We start from the raw sequence: 8,772 nt of genomic DNA on the forward strand, positions 1-8,772 counted from the left end.
GTAAATGGGTACTTATACTGAAATATAATGGTGACTAATTAAATATTAACTCGGTCAATGTGGTTAGGCTTTGATACTTCCTACAAGTTGGCACATACTTGTGGCCTAATTATAACTTGACACACACAAAAAGATTAAGCACAAACTACAGGATATTTTTTCCTACGGATCCTTTGTAAGCCACAGAGCAACAAAATAAAACAGTTTGCAAAGGACAGAGTGATTTGGATATACAAAAGCTGAGAGGATTGAAATTGCCACCAGGCCTGAAACAAAATAATGTAGGGTATAAAGGCAGCCCGGAGAGGATATTGTGAAAAAGCACGAGATATTACAATTGTCAGGCACTCCTAGCAAGACTGAAACAACCTTGCCCCTCTCTCTGGATAACAGGCAGTAGGAGGACATCAGTATGTGTTCTGGATCTCAGATCCAGATGTGGTTCCTGCCTCAGATCAGCCACTCCTTTAGGAATGAACAAACACACCAATATGGCTTCCATATAACCTCTCTTCTCTTGGCTGCATCACTACACAAGCCTCTGTTTTTGTACTGGCTGCAGAATTTAGGCCACGGCTGCTTTCATGTGTGGCAGCACGGAGGCAGGATGCTCTGCAGCAGATGCAGCAGAATCACAGCCTTTGGGCACATGACGCCTGCAGCATAGAGTAATGGCTCCACAAAACCTTGTGGAACAGCAGCCTTTCCTGGAACAGCATCATATCAGTTCAGTGCCGCTGCTTGGCTCAGGCTGCAGTGTCTCCTTTCCTGGAAAAGCTGTTCCATTATTAATCAGGGTCCTACCGCTGTCACCAGTGGACAATGGAAGATTTTGCTTCCTTTTATTTACTCCTCTTATTCAGCAGTTCTCTCTCTCTCTCTCCCCTCTCTTTTTTACAGCTCAGCAGATTCATCAATGCAGAGGCATCAGCTGATAACACAACACGCATGCCACAGAGAGATAAAAGGGAAACATGGCCTCGCCGCTGTGTGCTGAAATATTGAAGTGAAAATGAGTGCACATTTTACTGCTTTCTTTCCGTTCATTCCATCACATCAAGGTTTCCTCTGCTGCTAAAAACAGATTGGGGATTGGCAAGTGGAGCTGCTGCAAAATGCTGTTCCTTAGATTGCCACTGTATTTGCAGGAGGGGAATTGGGGGCGGGATTTGCATCAGTTTTCAGGAGTGGCCAATTGTGTGTGTTTTTTTCTCTCTCTGTCTGTGTTTACATTAGGTGTATATGGTGTGGCAAGCAGTGGCAGGTGGCAGCTTTCTACTTCCCCAGTGTGGTCCAACGTTACAGAGGACAGTCCTTTGTTAGAGGGCTGTCCAGTCCAAGTCTGAGTTAATGACAAAGAACCCAAAGTAGCGAGACCAGGGGCCTTGGAGTTCTCTGTCAGCAGTTAGCACCTGGGTAGTAGACTGAGAAGGCACACGTTATGTAGTGCCTTCCCCACTATGGTGGGATGTACTGTATTTCTGTTTGTATTATAGTAAGCACATTTTATGCAAATTGGTGTCCTCTTTTATCCTCTTTGGTAATGCAAATCCTTGCTTTAGGCAATCCATGACTCACCACCCTAATCTGCCACCCCGGTTCCTTGTCTTGGCAAAGCGTTGGGAAGTGGCAAAGTGATGTATCTTAGCCAGACAGGAAGAGGAGCAAGAGCTCTTTTGGCTGCCAGCCACCATTTCCCATGCCCAGAAAGCCACTCGACATCAGGCTTAATAGTTGGGACATGGAAACCTCACTCCCTTGCATCTCCTTAGGTGGCATCCTTGTATCCAAGCAGAACAAAAGCAAATGGCTGAATCGGATGTGATATCAGAAGAACAGCCTTCTGCTACAGAGGCCTATGAAGAAGTCAGAGACTCTAGACTTGGGTCAAAAGTGGATGCTTGTGTCCTGGAGCTGTGCATTGTACAGGAGGAGATGAGTGTCATCCAGTAGTGGCTGGTGCCCATTGGCAGGGAGAAAGGCAGGAAGGCCACCAGTAGGTGGCACTGGAGCAAATGGCAGGTGGAACCAACTGCAGTATTCTAGTTTTGTCACCATCACCCTCCCTGTTGTGTTCTAAAAAGGCAACATAGAGACCAAGGAGGAAGTTGAGAGCCAGGGCCACCCTGTGAACTGGTTGTAAGCAAGAAGGAAGGCAGACATAGGATGCTGGAGGACAAACTGAGGTTTGTGGGGCAGTGGCCCATTCAATAGACCAGCTTTTGCTGCTGCCACCTCCCAATGTCCTCTGTGACCAGCATGCTCTTATCTATTATATTTATATCCTGCCTTCTCTCCAAGGATCTCAAGCTAGTGCACATGGTCCTTTGAATAATGGAATAGGAATGACTAGATTCCTTGGAAGAAAGCAAAAGCTTCCCTAGAACAGTGGCAGATCCTTTGCCACGTAGCTGTCACCAGCCAACTGATTCCCAGCCCTATCAAACACGGTTTCTCCTGCCGTGGACAAATCCGCTTTAGCCTGAACCAGCCAGATAAAAGTCTTCAGGTGGCTCTTGCTGACAGCCTTCAATGGCTGGCCTCCTGAGCCAAGCCCCACGTGACCAAGGCGCCTAGGCTAGAGTCACGCAAGTGGAAGAATGTGTGTCTTTAAGGGATTTGTTTACTATTCAAATAGTAAAGAGAAACACTTTCCCCTTAAGCTGTTGCACCACTTGTAAAGTTGGAGGTAAATAGAAGGTTGCCATTACTACTGGGGTCACGGATGCATAGGCTGTTGCAGGACATTAATGGCACTCGCATTGTGTCCTGGAAGCGGCAACCCCAGAGTGCTGTCACTTTGCCTTTTTGCAATTAGCAACAAGCAAGTGCAGACGCAACCAGGGCCAATTACACCCCAAGTGGTTTCGGAGGTTTGTAGGTAGCAACACCTTTGTTCTGCTTAATGTACTGGCTGTCAAGAAAGAGGAGCAGAAATCCTTCTAGGTTTATGACACGAACTTGGCAAAATCGCCTTCTTCTACCACCCTCAATGAAACTGCAGATTTAATAACAAGCAAGCCTGGTTTTCTTTGTCCTGTGATTTCACTCCTTAATGGCTTGCACATTCTTAATTTGGCTACTACAAAAATCCATTCAAAAGCACATCCCCACCCCACCCCAAAAAAGAAATATATGGTAGAGTGACCCGGAAGTGTCTCCGGACAGCGCTGGCCCCCGGCCTCTTAAGTGAGATGGGCGCACAACCCTAGAGTCGGACATGACTTGCCCGTACAGGCAGGGGTACCTTTATCTTTTAGGACACTCTTGGTCCCAGCATGCTCTTATCAATTGCATTTATATCCTGCCTTCCCCCCAAGGATATCAAGATAGTGCACATGGTCCTTCACTGTGATGGAGAGATACTGATCGGACTACATGGTCAAGTGGGGATCGAAACGTGGGTACCTTCCATCATAGTTTACCATTCTACCACCTGCCCATTAGCTTACTTCATGACTGAGCTGAATTTCCACCCTTCCAGGTATTTGACTCCTCTCCCTTCAGTATTACCCAAGACCACAGAACTCCATATTTTCTCCACAAACATTTAGGCTACAATCCTTTGTACACTCATTTGGGAGCTGAACGCAGTGGGACTTGCTTTTCGGTAAACATGCAATGATCAAATAGGTTAACCCCTTAGTTCATTCCTCTTTTCCACACTGATTTCCACATCTTCTTGATTCTTCTCTTTAGTTCTACCTTTTATTCACAGCCCCAGCTATCTTGAGCTGCATTCCTTCTTGACAGTTCTGGATCCCTGATAACTCCCACCTGCCTGCCATATCTTTGGTACACAGTTGCTCTATTTCTGGACTTGATGCTCCTGCTGTCTGCTTGCCCTTCATGATGACTCCCAGCTATTGTGCCTCTCTGCCCCTGCACCACTCTCCTCACAAATACACACTCTCCTCACAAATACACACTCCTCCTCATGCCACTTTGTTCCTTCCCCCAGGTTCTCTCCCCTTAGCTGCCACACCTAGACATGACTCAGATGTTTTGCCCATTCTCACACAATCTGTAAAGTCCTTGATGAGTTACCTGCCCCATGAAGAAGGTTAGGCTGAGACCTATTGGCTCAATTCAGATGCCATAGCCAAGGCTGTCAGAAATTTGCTCTCAGGTCTTCCTCCACCCCTCAGATGTGCCAATTCCATCCTCTGCTTCTTGGTTACCAAAGTGTGCCTCCATCATAAAATCCAAAGCCATGGTTTTGAAGTGGATTTCCAATTTGGACAATTTTTGTTATGAGTTGGGAGGGGGTGTCAGTTTGGATGATGCCCGGAGTCCCTTCCAATTCTTGGCATCCTGTGTCTGTGGTATTAGCAAGCTTGCCAAACCAGTTCCTTAATTAAGAAAATGGCTTTGGCTGGCTCATTAAGTACCATGATTAGGATAACCCAAAAAGTTGTCCTGTGCCATGGAACAAATGGGTGGGCCTTCAACCCTGTTCACCTGCTAGATAGGAGAATAACAGCAGAGGTGTGTGCATGTGAATTGGAAGCTGAGGACACAGAGACATGTTTAATCTAAAGCTGTGACTATTGGAGGAGCAAGATATGTTGGGCTGTTAATGCTGTGAGCCCCTCCATCCTATGTTCAGGTTGTATTTATGTGTAAATAAAAACTATATATCCTAAAGACACCACAACCTCCAGTCACCTTCATTCTGAGGAAACCAATCTCTGGGTAAGTGCTTGGAACCCCTGGAATCTCTCACTGCTCAGAGATTGGGGTGGCATGTAACAGTATGGTTAGCAATAACCATAGTTTGTGTTTGGATGCCACAGCAAACTATGGTTACAGCAAGCCAGGAAGGGGAGGAGAAATGTAGAGTGGGGAGTCGTGAGTCCATAACACATCCCAAACAACCAAACAACGATTGTCCCCATAACCACCCAGTGTGCTTTCATCTGGCTGGTTCAGCCCACAGAGGAATTGTCAGTGACGGCAAGAGCTTCTTTAGAGGACAGGTATAAATGTCATAATATGTAAAGTAAAAATCAGGGCCACGGATACATTTACACCTAAAAGCTTTATGCATTCCCCTGGCACTGTAGCTCTAAAGAGGCATAAGCCAGTACCAACCCCTTTCCCTTGAACTCTGATCTCTCCAGATGTATTGGCAGAATCCTTTCTTTTAAAGACCATAAGAATGGCATGCAGCATAGGCATAATTCTGATGAAAGCAATTCCCACCAATAATCATCTACAGATAGATGAAGTATGCGTGAAGTCATTTAAAAATGGAAAACCTAGCGTGATAGGCTCCAAAATACGCAGTAATGGCTGCAGGAGAAGACAGCAGATTTAGAGCTCTGCTAAAATAGCCACTTCTGGCATTAGTGGAGGTGGTGCTGCAGATAATTGCATATGGCATTCATTACAGATGTGTGTTATAGTTTGCCTGTGCTGCTATGTGTGAGAATATAAAACTGAAGGAAGGGCAAACTTGTGTTTTTTGTGCAAATACAATCACTCTAACAGATAATTTGTTTTTGCTTTTAAATGAACAGGTTTGGTATTATTACCCAATATTGCCAAGGAAACTAGATTAATAAACCCAAGGGCTTCCAGGAGTCTGTTAGCCTTTTATGCTGGAAGGTGGCAATTCCCATATCCTATGTTAAAGCTGTGTAACATGATACTTCCTTGCAAGTAACTCCTGTTGTCAAAATTCTCATTTTTGTCACCATTACGTTTATACCCCACTTTTCCTCCAAAGCATACATGGGTCTCCCCCTCTCCCTTTTCACCCCCAAAAGATCTCTGTGAGGTAATGTGCTGTAAAATGTACTTCGGCAAAGGAGAGGTGTGAGGTGTCATCTTGAAATGGACACACAGTCAAAAGGCTGTGTAGGTTGCATTTGCACAATGGGAGGGTGGAGCTCATACAGTGTGCATGTACCACCACACCCCTTCTGCCATCCTTCTCATTTCTTCCTTAGATTGGGGGGGTGGGGTACCTGGGACCCTTGAAATGTTGCTGGGTGGGTAGGCAGGGGCTGGTGGGAGCTGGAATCCTACAACCAGTTTGTGGAAAGCTGCCCTTTAACAACCGGACAAGTTTTCCTTATCTAGAATGGTCAAGGCAAGACTGAAGGCTGAGATCTGACAAATCTAGAGGGAAGACACTGAAGAGGAACAACCACCATAGGACTTGTGACATTCTTTGTTGACACATCATGACAGTCACCAGAAACCTTCCTAGTGTTCCCCCATCTCCCCTCTTTTCTTCATAATGTTTTACAGTAAACCAAGTGTAGAGAATATTTGTTTTGTCATTTGAGGAAATGCAGAGCCGAGCTGGATGGAAATGGGCAGTTCTAACTCACCTAATGTAATCTGCTCCATCAGAGATTTGGAAGGCAATGTGTAAGCAGAGTCTGAAAGACATAAGGTTGTGGCAAACCAGCCGGGCAAGCTGATATATTCAACAGGGAAGCTAACACCTACTTGCTGTTGTTGTTTCTCCTCACATTGTTTATAGACTCACACCCATAGATATGCACATTGTCTTAATCATTGCAGAAGGGCAAGTAAAGCTGCATTCTGATCGAGTGTAGCAGCTAAGCAACCTCACTGAGTTTGATGTTCAAAACAAGCTTTTTCACACCCGGCCCTTTGAACATGGCTTCCATCATGGAAAAATCATGAATGCTGTCATTACGTGTCTGGTCACTGTCTGGTGTGGCTTCAGAATAAATGTAACAACTACAGCACAATTACCATTTGCACACCCTTTTCATATTCCCATGGCTCTTTCCCCCTTGGTGAGAGGTGCGTTGCCTCGTTTTTTGTATGGTTAATTTCAAAGGTGGGGTGAGAGATGTGGGAGGAACATTATGGGAATTATATAAAACATCTATTGTTTGCCTCACTAATAAAACAGGATCCAAACCAGTTTCCAGCCTCTGGCAACAGTGCTGTTGGTGTAACAAATAATGTTGCTTTTCAAGTACATCTGGTCTGGTGATTTCAGCAACACTTTGCTTCCCACATCTGACCTGTATACTATTTGCACTTTAAACTGATTTGTTTCTTTTACTCATTGAGCATCTGACAGTAGCCTTTTGATCCTTTGACCTCCCAAGACACACAAACTCCCTCAGATTTACTCAATTTCAATTTACTTAAGTATTTTATCACTTTTTGTCTCCCTCCCTTTTTAAAGAACTTTGTGTTCAAGATAATCAAGGGATGGAAGCAAGGTCTGATTTTTATACATACTAGGCTTGTCTCATTTAAAACTTTTTTTGCCATCCTCAATACTTTAGCAATAGAGCAGTAAAAAATGTAATTGTTATCGCTTACATTTTTGAAAAATAATTCCGAAGTTGGTGTAGCTTATTACTACTTTTGAAAAAGAAAAGCAAGATAGAAATATTAAAGTAAATGAGGGGCCATAGCTCCAGGGCCAGATTAATGCCTTTAGAGGCCCTAAGCAATGAAAAGTTTATGGTGTCCACCATATACAATTCAAAATAAAAACAATACTAAATGGTAAAATAAATTTATATTTTTTCAAATGACACAAAACTTACACGTATGCTGAAATCTACATGCATGTATCTCATGTGCAACACATTACAGGAACTGATTTTCTCAGATTATATTAATCTATGTTAGTAGGATCTTTTCTGGTTTAGGTGAGGATAAGTAACAATATAAGAACAGAAAAATGGGGGGAATTGTGTAATGGAGTGTAAGGAAGTCTAAGAAAGTTCAGGTTTTCCCCATAATGTTTGCTTTGATGCTTCAGTGCTTTCTCTGAAATATCAAATGTCAAATTCTTTCCAAAAATTATCTCTGTGTGTGTGTGTACCACTGTTTTGCTGGTGCCTAAGCACGTCCTTCATTTGCCTCTTGGGTAATCCAGCACTGCATAACTCAATGGTAAAGGGAGCATTTTTCAAGAAAAAGGCCCCAAGTGGGGCCAGGAAACGCCTCTCTCTAAAACCCTGGACAGCTACTGCCAAGTTCAGTGTAGACCACTGGTCTTTAACTGGTGGGTTGGGACTAACTAGTAGGTTGTGGCATGATCCAAGTTGGGTCACAACAGGATCACGACCACTTTGCAAATACATGGTAAAAGATGAAGAAAGGGGTCCCCAAATGCCTGTTGGGGATAAAAGTACGTCCTGAGTATGAAAAGGTTGGAGATATCTGGTGTAGACAATACTGAGCTAAATTATCTAGCCCAGTGGAAGGCAGCTTCCTGTGTTCCTAAATAAAGGAATGAAACAATGGAGATGAATGAATGACTTATCATTAAATCCAAAGGCATTGCACCCATGTTACAGGCAAAAGTATCTAAAACCAAGGTGGTGTGCAGGCACACAACCAGGAACTGAGTAGATCTTTACCTGCTTAGCTTCAGCAAGGAAGGGGCCTTGTGTGTCTCTTCACACCATTCCCTGGAATTTTTATATCCCTTATCTGCCTTTCTTGATTTGAACGATAATTTCTTACTCGTCTTTTGGACACTGGAAGAAAACTGGAGAGGGCAGTTAGGATAGTTATAGAACTAAGAAAATGGTGGTGCAGTGGGAAGAATATTAAAACTCTCTTTCACATGCAAGGACTTTCTTTCAAATGCAAGGACTGTAGTTTGCTTCAAAAATGTCTGCATCTAATAATAAGTAGAAAACACAAGTGTTTTGTTTACTTCAGAAATTATGCATACAGCCCCTGGAAACTGAGCATGGTGTTCAGGCAAGTATTTGCCGTAGTTATTATTAGATGCAGACATTTCTGAAACAAACC

This window comes from Podarcis erhardii (assembly GCF_964252035.2).
Source record: "Podarcis erhardii genome assembly, chromosome: 2".
Taxonomy (NCBI): Eukaryota; Metazoa; Chordata; class Lepidosauria; order Squamata; family Lacertidae; genus Podarcis; species Podarcis erhardii.